Consider the following 12191-nt stretch of genomic DNA (forward strand, 5'->3'; position numbering starts at 1 on the left):
GTCTCTTCTCTCTTCCTCTACCCTGAGCTGACTGGCCAGTCTCTGGCCCCTCCTGGGGATGGAACAGGAGGTTAGGAGCAGTGCTGAAGGGGGTGGGAATGGCCTAATGCCCTTGGGCCGTTAGAGTTCTAAGCTGGCTTTGGGCATGCCAGTCCTAGCAAATTTTAAAGCTGATTCTTACGTTAGTTCTTTTCTGGGTCCTTCTGAGGTGTCTGTCTCCAGGGACCTCTCCCCCGCATGACCATCCACCTGGACAGATGTTTCTGTAGGAAGCACTCTCCTCAGGCCCAGAAGACTCTCTTACCTCTAGCTTCTTTCTGGTACATCCCAGCGTTTTCTAGATGGCCTTACCTGGCAGACCCAGGCAAGCTACAGCAGCCCACACCGGTCTTGGGAAGCTCCCGGTCATGCCCTGCCCCAGAGACGCTCAGGGCATATAGACCTGGCCTAGCACGGCCCCTTCTTCATGGGGTCCCATGGCGGCTTCCCCTCACTTGGTCCTAGGGAACGGGGCAGCGTCCCCTCCTTCCTGCCTGGCAGAGGGCGAGGAACTTCACACCCCAACACCTCTAGCCAAAGAAATGGTGCCGTAAATGCTCTCCCCAGCTCTCCACATCTGGAACCCTTTTCATGCCCTCCAGCTGGAGAAGGGTTCAGTCATCACGGAACCCACTCTTGAAAACTTCTAAAGCCTGAACATGCTGATGTGGCGATGTGGCTTCACGTCTCTTGTGCTTTGGTGTTTCAGTCAAAACTTTAATTTTCATATCCCGGTACAGTTTTTGTTTTTGTTTTTGTTTTTGTTTTTTTGTTTTTTTGAGTTAAAGCTCAGGTAATGATTATAAAGGCTCACAGACTCGTGTGACTTGGCTGTAGAAAAGACATTGCTGGGATGCCTGGGCAGCTCAGTTGGTTGAGTGTCCGACTCTTGATTTCAGCTCAGGTCATGATCCCAGGGTCGTGGGATCGAGTCCTGCGTCAGGCTCCGCGCTGAGTGTGGAGCCTGCTTAAGATTCTCTCTCCTTCTCCCTCTGCCCCCTCGCCCTCCATGCTCTCTCTCTCAAAAAAAAAAAGATAAAAATAAATAAATACATAGACATCTCTCCACCCTTGTAGCAGATGGCATGTTCACCAGTGGACGAAAGGAGAGATACGTGCTCTCGTGGGTGTTACAGCTTTAAGTCCCGTTTTATTGATGAGGAAACTGAGGCAGTTAGCACCACGGGGTTCAATCCAAGTAACGTTTACCGAGCCAGGCTGGAAGACAAATATAGACCTCACCCAAAAGCCCGGCCTGTAAAGAGGCCCCTGTTCCTTGGGGAGACAGAATAACAGGTAGAGAGAGTCCATCTCAGTCTGGATGACCCTCGAGCTGCGCCCTTTCCTCCTGAGGGAAAATAAAACCCCATTTTGGCTGGGCATACACCAAGGTTCAATGGCCATCTTATCATTTTCCTCCCCCAAAGTAGCTCTCAGGTCAGTATTTTGATCTCTGACAGCTACCCTGACCCTCAAGCTGAGGGTCCATGAGCACTTTCTTCTCAGCCATCTTTTTTTTTTTTTAATTTTTAAAAATGTTTTATTCTTTTTTAAATTTTTTAATGCTTATTTATTTTTGAGAGAGAGAGAGAGAGAGACAGAGCACGAGCAGCACAGGGGCAGAGAGAGAGGGAGACACAGAATCCGAAACAGGCTCCAGGCTCCGAGCTGTCAGCACAGAGCCTGACTCAGAGATCAAACTCATGAACCCTGAGATCTTGACCTGAGCCGAAGTCTGACGCTTAACTGACTGAGCCACCCAGGCAGCCTTCTTCTCAGCCATCTTGTCATTGCCTCTCTTAGGTGGCCAATGGGCTGCCCTGCGGTGGTGGCTGTGTCCTTGGAGGCTTTTCTTTTTTCTTTTTTTTTTTTAATTTTTTTTAACATTTATTTATTTTTGAGACAGAGAGAGACAGAGCATGAACGGGGGAGGGGCAGAGAGAGAAGGAGACACAGAACCGGAAGCAGGCTCCAGGCTCCGAGCCATCAGCCCAGAGCCCGACGCGGGGCTCGAATTCACCGGCCGCGAGATCGTGACCTGAGCTGAAGTCGGACGCTTAACCGACTGAGCCACCCAGGCGCCTCTTGGAGGCTTTTCTAATTGGTGCCCATTAACTGCACTCAATTCCAGCTTCCATGGTTCTTCCCCGTGAGAAGAAACCCCGACGAACCCTGACAAATACAGCAGATTCAAGCTCCCTGCAGGCCCTACATCCTTCCCTTCCAGCCTTAGTACTGTGGTATTTATAGCCCAAATATGAAGGGTATTATTATTCTCCTTCCTCTGCTTTCTTTGCTTGAAATAAAGACTCAGTCCACCCTTCCATTAAGCCGGATTTGCATAACACCGCCTGGGAAGAAGCCTCCTCAGGGCCCAGGGACCAGAGCTTCTGAACTCCGCCTTTATACAGGGTTTCTGAAAAAGCTCTGCTCCTCTTTGAAGGCACAGGAGAGACTTCCCTCAAACGCATTCCCTTCAAGTAGCTGAACCTTTGCATTTCTGAAGCAGCTCCTGGCCCGTGCTCTAGAGACTTCCCTTCCCTCATTAGAAAGGGAAGGGGGGAGGGGGTGAGTCCAAGGTCACCGCTGTGGGTCTCATGAAATAAGGTCTCGTAAAACGTTCACTTTCTGGGGGCACAGATCTGCGGCGCCGGTCAGGTACCCCACTCTGCATCAGGTAGATGGGGGTCCCGCAGCCCCCTGCGGTTGGCCTCCATCACTGACTGGGCTCCCCACCGAGGAGCAGATGGCCCACGCGGGTCCCCTGGAGTCCACAGTTTCTACCCCTGCTCCATACTGGACTGCTGTCCTTTCACTAGGCCTTACAAAAATGGGGTTTTCTTTCATCATAAACAATTCATGGGATTTAATAATTGAGTTACATTGGTACGAAAACTGTTTACAAGTATGGCAAGACCTTGGATTATGAGTCACTTGTTCTGTGAGTGCTCCGCAAGACGAGGAAACATTTCTAACAAATTTCAACTTGAGAAACGAGTGATGCCTTGCGATGCGAGCAGTACAAGATGCCGAATGTCACATGATCACAACTGAGCCAATGGTTCTTCTCTCTCCCTCTCTCTCTCTCTGAGAGATTGTGGGTGATGGCCTCCCATGCTCGGATGCTCGGTCTCAGGCCACGGTGTTTGGCAGAAATCAGTGACTTTTCAGAACGTTGGAAGGTGCCCACAACTGGCACTAGTGTATTTTTAGTCACTTCAAAGCACCCAGGGACAGTCCTTTGCTTTTCCATACAAGAGTGAGCTTAGGAAAGCCCTGCTTCATTCTAGGTCAAGTTGCTTGCAGATCTAGACCCTTTGCTGCCTTACTGCCAGTTACATCGGATACAGTATACAAGAGTTTATTTATACTGTACTGTAATCACTATCCATGTGAGCGTAAAAACGGTCCCATGCAGGCGCACCTGGGTGGCTCAGTGGGCTAAGCGTCCGACTTCGGCTCAGGTCATGATCTCGCGGTCCGAGAGTTCAAGCCCCGCATCGGGTTCTGTGCGGACAGCTCAGAGCCTGGAGCCTGTTTCAGATTCTGTGTCTCCCTCTCTCTCTGCCTCTCCCCTGCTCACGCTCTGTCTCTCTGTCTCTGAGAAATGGATAAACCTTAAAAAAAAATTTTTTTTAAATGGTCCCATGCGGAAGATTCTGTTGAGCCAATAGATAGCTGTGATTCTGTTAGGGATAGTGAAAGTCGTCCTACACAAAAACCCTCCTCTCTCGTCTCCCTCGCACCAGCCACGAAGGTTTTCAAAGGTAAGTGCAGGTTAATGTATATTTTGTATTTTCTTGATTATTTTGTATTATATCACAGTATTATAATCATTTTTATGTGAACGTTTTGGGGTTTTGGAATGAATCATCTGAGTTTCCATTATTTCCTATGGGGAAATATGCTTTGATATACAAGTGCTTTGGATTACAAGCATGCTTCCGGAACGAATTATGCTCGCACACCAAGCTTTCCTGTATAATACATAGGTGTGGATTTCACTTTGTGGCCAATTCCTCCTCTCTAGGAATTAGTACTAGAACTCCTAGAACTCCAGGGGGCTAAAGTCATTCCCGTTCACCTTCATCTTCTTTATTTAAACATTTACTTGGAAAACACACAAAAAAGTGTTTAAAGAATCTATAATTGAAGAGAACAAAAAGACAAGCCACAAACTGGGAGAAAATATTTGCAAAACACATACCTGAAAAAGGACTTGTATCCAAAATGTACAAAGAACTCTCAAAACTCAACTATAACACACACACAAAAACTATTTTAAAAATGGACAAGGGGAATCTGGGTGGCTCAGTCGGTTGAGCGTCCGACTTCAGCTCAGGTCATGATCTCCCTGCTTGTGAGTTCAAGCCCCACTTCGGGCTCTGTGCTGACATCTCGGAGCCTGGAGCCTATTTTGGATCCTGCGTCCCTCTCTTGCTCTGCCTCTCCCCTGCTCATGCCCCCTCTCTCTCTCTCTCTCTCTCTCTCAAGGATAAATAAAACATTAAAAACATTTTTTTTAAAGGGACAAAAGATTTGAACTGACACCTCATCCAAGAAGATATACAGATAGCAAACAACCATAGAAGATGCCAACATCGTATGTCACTGGGGAATCCCAGTTTAAAACACTGAGATACCACTACACGTCTATTAGATGCCGAAATCCAAAATACTGATCCCACCAAATCCTGACGGCGATATGGAGCAAGAACTGTCATTCACTGCTGGTGGGAGTGCAGACCGGTGAGTCTCTGGAAGAGAGTTTGACGGTTTCTTACAAAGCTGAACATACCCCACAACCCAGCAACTGCACTCCTTAATATCTACCCAAACGAGTTGAAAACTTATGTCCACCCCAAAGTTTATAGCGGCTTTCTTCACGACTGCCGAAAATGGAAAGTAACCAAGATGTCCTCCAACGGGTAAATGGATAAGCAAATTGTGGTCCATCCGGATGATGGGATATTTTCTCACAACACAAAGCAATGAGCTGTGAAGCCATGAAAAGACCTGGAGGAACTTTGAATGCATGTCACTGAGTGAAAGAAGCCAGTGTGCAAGGGCTGGGTCGCATGTTGTTTCCGTTATATGACATTCTGGAAAAGGCAAAAGTATAGGAAAAGTAAAGAATTAGTGGTTGCCTGGGTGGGGGGAGGGGAGGGGGGAGGGAGGGATGAAGAGGTGGGGGCACAGGGGGTTATTAGGGTGGGGAACTATCCTCATGATGCTGAAATGGTGGAAAACGGTGCATAGATAACATTGCACATTTGTCAAAACCCATAGCTCTGTATAACACAGGGCGAACTCTCATGTAAGTGACAGACTTTAATTAATAATAAGGTTGGGGGGCGCCTGGGTGGTTCAGTCGGTTAAGTGTCTGACTTCAGCTCAGGTCACGATCTCACAGTCCGTGAGTTCGAGCCCTGCATCGGGCTCTGGGCTGATGGCCCGGAGCCTGGAGCCTGCTTCCGATTCTGTGTCTCCCTCTCTCTCTGCTCCTCCCCCGTTCATGCTCTGTCTCTCTCTGTCTCAAAAATAAATAAACGTTAAAAATAATAATAATAATAAGGTTGGTTTATCAATTGTAATAGATGCACTAAACTAATGCGAGAGATTAATAATGGTGGAAACTGTTGGGGAGGAGGTATGGCGTGGGGGGAAGAGGGAATATAGTCTGTACCTTCTGCTCGACTTTTCTGCATACTTGAAAGTTTTTTTTAAAGGTCTATTAATTTTAAAAAATGTATAATTCTACCTTTAAAGAAAATCACATAAAGTAAGAAGTAGACATTACGGCTCATTTCATTCCCCCACTCTACACATCCCCAATAAGGAACCATTGTTTAATAAATTAATGTATTATTTTAGAGAGAGAGAGAGAGAGAGAGAGAGAGAGAGAGTGAGCAGGGGAGAGGAGCAGAGGGAGAGAGAGAGAGAATTTCAAGCAGGCTCCATATTCAGCATGGAGCCCGACGCAGGGCTCAATCCCATGACCCTGGGATCATGACCTGAGCTGAAACCAAGAGTCAGACACTCAACCAACAGAGCCACCCAGGTGCCCAGCCATTGTTTATTATCTGGTGCGCATGCTTCCTGATTTTTCCCCCTCAATTTCTACGTGTTTCGGTATGTAGCTAGCTACAACATCACACATTAAAAAAATAAAAATGAAGTCACGTTTTACATCCTATATTAGTTTGCAACTTGCTTATTTCACTTTATGTTACGGGCCTCTCTCCAGGCCGTAGATCTAACCCTTTCTTGGAAACCGTGGCTGTTTACCGTCACGTCCTATGGGCACTACCAGTGACCCTCGGGTGGAGTTTGATTGCAAAGAAGATTCACAAGAACCCAACTGACGATGCTTGCAAATCAGCAGTTTATTGCAGGAAAATCCTTGCAAGCAGTAAAGCAAAACCTCAGGAGTCCCCAGACAGGCCAGGTATGCGCATCAATTGCCCTCCCCTGTAAGAGCCACACGGATGCTCCTTCTCTTTTGGGTCACAGATGTGTCACAGAACACCTTAGAACTAGGAAGCCCCACCTGGCGTTTCCACATGGGCTTCTCATTCTCTGCCAGCCATACGGACATATTTCTTTCTGTGTTACCAGCCCCAGCTGCAGAGACCTCCAGGGGTCTCTCCAACACCAGGTACTGATCATTGATTTCACTGTTATCAGTAAATAATGCCGAAAAAAGTAAAAATAAAAACAAGCACAGCTGACAAGCTGATAAAAACCATCCCGAAACTCCTCGGGCCCATGGTAATAAAATTACACTATTGATCAGCGCCCGTGATGCCTTGACCAGGGGTCTGCACTACGTATGAACATCTTTTCTTTCGGTAAATCAGCTCGTGCCAAATCCAGGCCTGCTAGAATGAACCCGCACAACGCACCACGGTACGTCCTCTCTTCAGCCATTCCCCTACTGATGGGTATTTAAGTCCCCAGCCCCCCTACCGCCGTCCCTCACCTGCTATTATAAACCTGGCCACAGTGAACAACCTCATATAAACGTGCCTTTGTGTATTCGTGTATTTATTTCCATAGCATACGTTCTCTCAAATGAGGATGTGGACAAATCACTTCCCTTTGCTCTTGATCTGTCTCTCCTGCCTTCTTTTTTATGTATTTTAGGAGGATGGGGACGTGCTCCGTGGTAACGCTGTGCTCAGACACTCACATTCCTATTAGGGTTTCGCTGTACTCACTGCAGACCTCCTAAAGTGTCTTTCTCTTCGTTTCTCTGCACCTGCTCTGGTACCCGACTGTCCTCTGGGTTTCTGTGCCTTGGGTCTCTTACTGTCTCTCTCCAAGCCACAAAGGATGCAATTACTACTCTCTGGGATCAGGGCTCTCTGCACAGTGAAAGGGATCATTTCTCCAAGGTGATTCTATTTTTTTGAAAGAAGACCGTTATCTCGTTGAACATACACCTACAGGCAAAGCCTAAGGAAACAAAACAAATCTCCTACATTAGGTGCTACTTAGGTGCTCAAACAGGTTATGTCCACATCTCAATGGCTAAATTTAGGAAGAGTTCAATTTTCCTCTTTCATATTTTTTTTTAATGTTTATTTATTTGTTTTGGGAGAGAGAGAAGGCTAGTGGGACAGGGGCAGAGAGAGAGAGAGAGGGAGAGAGAGAGAGAGAGAGAGAATCCCAAGCAGGCTCCACACCGTCAGTGCAGAGCCTGATGCAGGGCTCAAACCCACAAGCCGTGAGATCATGACCTGAGCTGAAGTCGGACGCTTAACCGACTGAGCCACCCGGGCGTCCCCAGTTCTCCTCTTTTAAAACCCTTGTGGCCGCAGAGTCTGGAGCTCTCCTCTGTGTCCTCACTTAGGGATCCAGGTCCCTTCTTTTTTTGTGGCCCTCTCCTCCTCTAGGATTTTAGAGGCCTTCCCATTCAGCCAGCAGATGGGGAAAGAGAGAGAGAGGGGAGCACCGCACAGGGGTTTTGATGACACAAGTGATGTGTAGCAGATTATGGTGGTTTTGAGAGATATCCACAGATTCTTTGGTATCAATATGTAGAGCCTTGGGGCGCCAGGGTGGCTCAGTCCGTTGAGCGTCCCCCTTCGGCTCAGGATCATGATCTCACAGTTCTTGGGTTCAAGCCCCACATCAGGCTCTGTCCTGACAGCTCAGAGCCTGGAGCCTGCTTCAGATGCTGTGTCTTCCTCTCTCTGCCCACTCCCCCCCCCCCCCCCCCCCCCCCGCCAAAGAAAGAAGTAGAGCCTAATTCTCTTCCTTTTGAACGTGGGCTGGACTTGGTTACTCACTTCTGACAAATAGAATGTAGAAGTAATGGGCAGATTCACCATTCGGTTGTAAAAAGTCTACACAGCTTCCGTCTAGGTGCTGTCTCTCTCTCTCTGTGTCTGTCTCTCTGATCCTTCAGTCTGAGGGAAGCCATGTCTTCAGCAGGCCTGTGAAGGAGCCCAAGTGGTGACGAACCAGAGCACCCTGCCAGCAGTCACTGGAGAATCTCCAGGTCAGTCAGATATTCAGAGACTATAGCCCCAGCAATAGACTGACTGCAACCTTGTAAGAGAGAGACCCTGAGCCGGAACCGTCTAGGGAAGCCCCTCCTGGGTTCCCGACTCTCAGAAGCTGTGTGAGATAATAATTGTTCGTGGTTTTAAACTGTTAACCTTTGGGATCATTTGTTACACGGCAATAGATACTTAATACACCTTTCCACCTGCATTTCATTGGCCAGAATTCGGTCCCGTGGTCACACTAATCATGGAGAGGCTGGGAAATAGAGTCGAGTTATGGCAGCAGAAGGAAAGGGAAAAGGGTGTGCTGAGCCGCTAACTTGTGTCTGCTACACCATGGAACTTCTGGGATTCTTCTCCCACGTGGCAGCAACCAAGATCAAGTCTGTAAATTCCTGAGACAGAATAAGAGCCAAAGGTCTCACTTTGGACAACCTGTTGCCTGTTTCGTGTGCATGACGACAGCTGTGGATATCTAGAAGGAAGTAAGGAATGCTAACCCCAAATTTACATTTTATTTCACATGTTTTAATTATAGTAACAATACTTGTCATTATTTTATTGATTATTTTTCTTAAAGCTTTTACCAAAATGTTTACAAAACATGCATTATATATGATATCAATATTGAAGGGGGAAATATGCATTCATACACAATGAAAAAAAGACCAGGAAGAAATATATCGAAATATTTTTTTAGTGTTTATTTATTTTGAGAGAAAGAGAGAGAGAGTGTGAGCGCAAGAGGGTCAGAGAGAGAGAGAGAGGGGAGAGAGAGAATCCCAAGCAGGCTCCACGTTGTCTGCACAGAGCCCAACATGGGGCTCGATCTCACGAACTGTGAGATCGTGACCTGAGCCAAAACCAAGAGTCAGACTCTTAGCCGACTGAGCCACCCAGGTGCCCCAAATAGGTCAAAATATGAAATAAGATTATTCCTGTGTTGTGAGGTGATCAGTGCCTTTCACTTATTTTGTGTGCCTATGAATTAGAATTTTCCAATTTTTCTGAGATGAAGATGTTTTTTATTTTGTCATCAGAAAAGATAAATATAATAAAAATAAAAGTAATCATTATGAGGATAATATAAACATTGTTATAAAAACCTGATTCCTCTGTATGCGTGAGAGCTGCACAGAGCAAGCAGGCAGGGAGTTGAGAGGCATCTGTTCCATTCGGCAAGAGGCTGGACAAAGCTTGAACTCTGGGGAGCCCTCTCTGGGCTTGTTATTTTCCCTACTTTAGAGAGAACGGAGCTGACTTGACCGGACTTCCCAGGGTGACTGAGCCTTTCATCAGTTGTAGGGGAGAATCACTGTTGTGCTTGATGTGGTCAGATAATCCACCTTAACTTTCCCCCCTTCACGAATGGGAAATGTTTGTCTGCTGGGAAGGCTTCTCCCTAGTGACCCTCGCCTCCTCAATTTCACAGCCACCTACTCAGACATAAATCTTCATTTCGGTTTATCAGAACCACAGTGAAGGGCGTCTTCCTCGGGGCCTGGTGTACAAATCCTGACACCTCCCCCCACAACATACGCACACACTTCCTACTGTGTGATTTGGGGCCACTCACGTAACCACTTTGCCTTAGTTTCTTCATCTGTGAAATGGGGCTAACACCCTTCACACCCTTCATAACTGATGTCGCACACTGAAAGCATTTAGAACAACGGAGCGCACACAGTTAAAACATCGTTGAGGTTATGTGTAGGAACCTCGAAGTTAGATACAATTCCTGCCCTTGTGGAACGGACAGCTTAGTGGGAAAAGACAGGCATTGAATACCTAATTAGAGATGTAGTGAGTGATTAAAAACAGGGAGGGGAGGGTGGAATTCAATGACCTAGGAGGTAGGATTTATCAGATAGCCCTTTCTTCAGATGGAGAAGTCAGGCTCAGGGAAATGAAGTACCGTTCTCTAGGCCAAGATCTTAGCCGAGTGGTGCGGCTGAAACTCACACCGGATCTGCCTCACTTCCAGCCCCTGTGCTCAGGGCCGCGTGGAGACTCAGCAGGGCCCGAAGCATTTTGCCTTTGTGGTTCCTTCTCCCATTACAAATATAGATTCAAAATTTAGGGGCGCCTGGGTGGCTCAGTCAGTTAAGCATCCAACTTCAGCTCAGGTCATGATCTCACGGTTCATGAGTTCGAACCCCGCATCGGGCTCTGTGCTGACAGCTTGGAGCCTGGAGCCTGTTTCGGATTCTGTGTGTCCCTCTCTCTCTGTTCCTCTCCTACGTGCGCTCGGTCTCTCTCTCTCTCTCTCTCAAAAATAAATAAAGATTAAAAAAAATTTTTTAATTATATTTTTACAAGTGTATTGATATAAAGACAACTATAACCCAGGCTGGGTTATGTTCAGTTTTCCTTCGGATCTTCAAAGAAATTAAAATATTTTCATGGCCTCCAAAAAGTATCATGAACCCCAGGCACTGTCCATGTGCTTATCATAGGATGTGGAATATGATAGAATTCTGGTCCCCTAAGGAATCCAGTGGAAGAGATATAAAGGGAAACAATTATTATTAGTAACAGTAATTCGAGCTTAGCTGTAGGAAGTGCTTGTTTATCTCATTTAAGTCTCTTAATGAACTAAGGATTAGTAAATAAGATTATTTTCACTTCCAGGCAAGGCCACTGAGACGCAGAATGTTGACATCGCTTGCCCACCGTGATGAACTGGCTGGGGACGGGGGCAGGATTCAGTGTGCAACCCACATGTCGTGCATGCTGTCTCCCAACACTAGCACGGAAGCCAGATGGACCATCCACTGTGGCAGAGGCATGAGCAAAACGCTCTGGCTCAGTGGTCAACACGGACCGAGCAGGTGAGTGTCTGGGTGCACTGAGGTCGGGGGAGATTTGGCCTCTGACCACTGTCTCCCTACTCAGCACCGGGATGTCCCCACCTTCCGGGACGAAGGCCATCTTACCTTTCCTCCTACTGGTCTATCTTCTGCACCCCACCCCAGCGTGGCTGTTCTTAGGCGTGCCGGAAAGAGGTTAAGAAACACCTTTGAGGGGTACTTGGGTGGCTCAGTGGTTAAGCGTCCGACTTGGGCTCAGGTCATGATCTCCCGATTTGTGGGTTCAAGCCTCGCGTCGGGCTCTGTTCGGACAGCTCGGAGCCTGGAGCCGGCTTCTCATTCTGTGTCTCCCTCTCTCTCTCTGCCCCTCCCCTGCTCACGCTCTGTCTCTGTCTCTCAAAAATAAATGCTAAAAAGAAAAAATAAAAAAAAAAAAAGAAACACCCTTTGAGCTGCGAGTGTGACCACAGTGGAGCTGAGAGTGCTGCTCACTGGGAGTGTTGCTTGGGCATGACCAGGATGAAGAGGCATGTGGGAAACCCTCCAGGCTGCACCTGAGAGCCCTTCACGGTCAGCGAGATACACGAGAACGATGCCAGTGACGTACATTTCCAGTTGACAAAGACTTCACTCAAATTCATTTTGTTGCTTTTTACCATCACCCTTGTGAGATCGGTTACAACGGATCGTATGTCATAGCATTGCATGATTTAACCCTTACTTAATCCTGGTGCGGCATTCGAGGCTCCCTCCTTGAAGCCAGGCCTCCGGGTCCCCTCCGGCTCTGCCGGCTCGTCCTACACGCCGGCCAGGCTGAACGGTGGCGCTT

General features: G+C 47.4%; 1 long non-coding RNA gene across 1 annotated transcript; it reads left to right on the forward strand.

The window, feature by feature from the left end:
- The first annotated feature begins 8964 nt into the window (after positions 1 to 8964).
- Positions 8965 to 11383, forward strand: LOC122239284. The gene is made up of 2 exons (XR_006218233.1): positions 8965 to 9037; positions 11184 to 11383. It is a non-coding gene; the product is annotated as an uncharacterized LOC122239284 (long non-coding RNA).
- Positions 11384 to 12191: the final 808 nt, after the last annotated feature.

This window comes from Panthera tigris, chromosome B3, assembly GCF_018350195.1.
Source record: "Panthera tigris isolate Pti1 chromosome B3, P.tigris_Pti1_mat1.1, whole genome shotgun sequence".
Classification (NCBI taxonomy): Eukaryota; Metazoa; Chordata; class Mammalia; order Carnivora; family Felidae; genus Panthera; species Panthera tigris.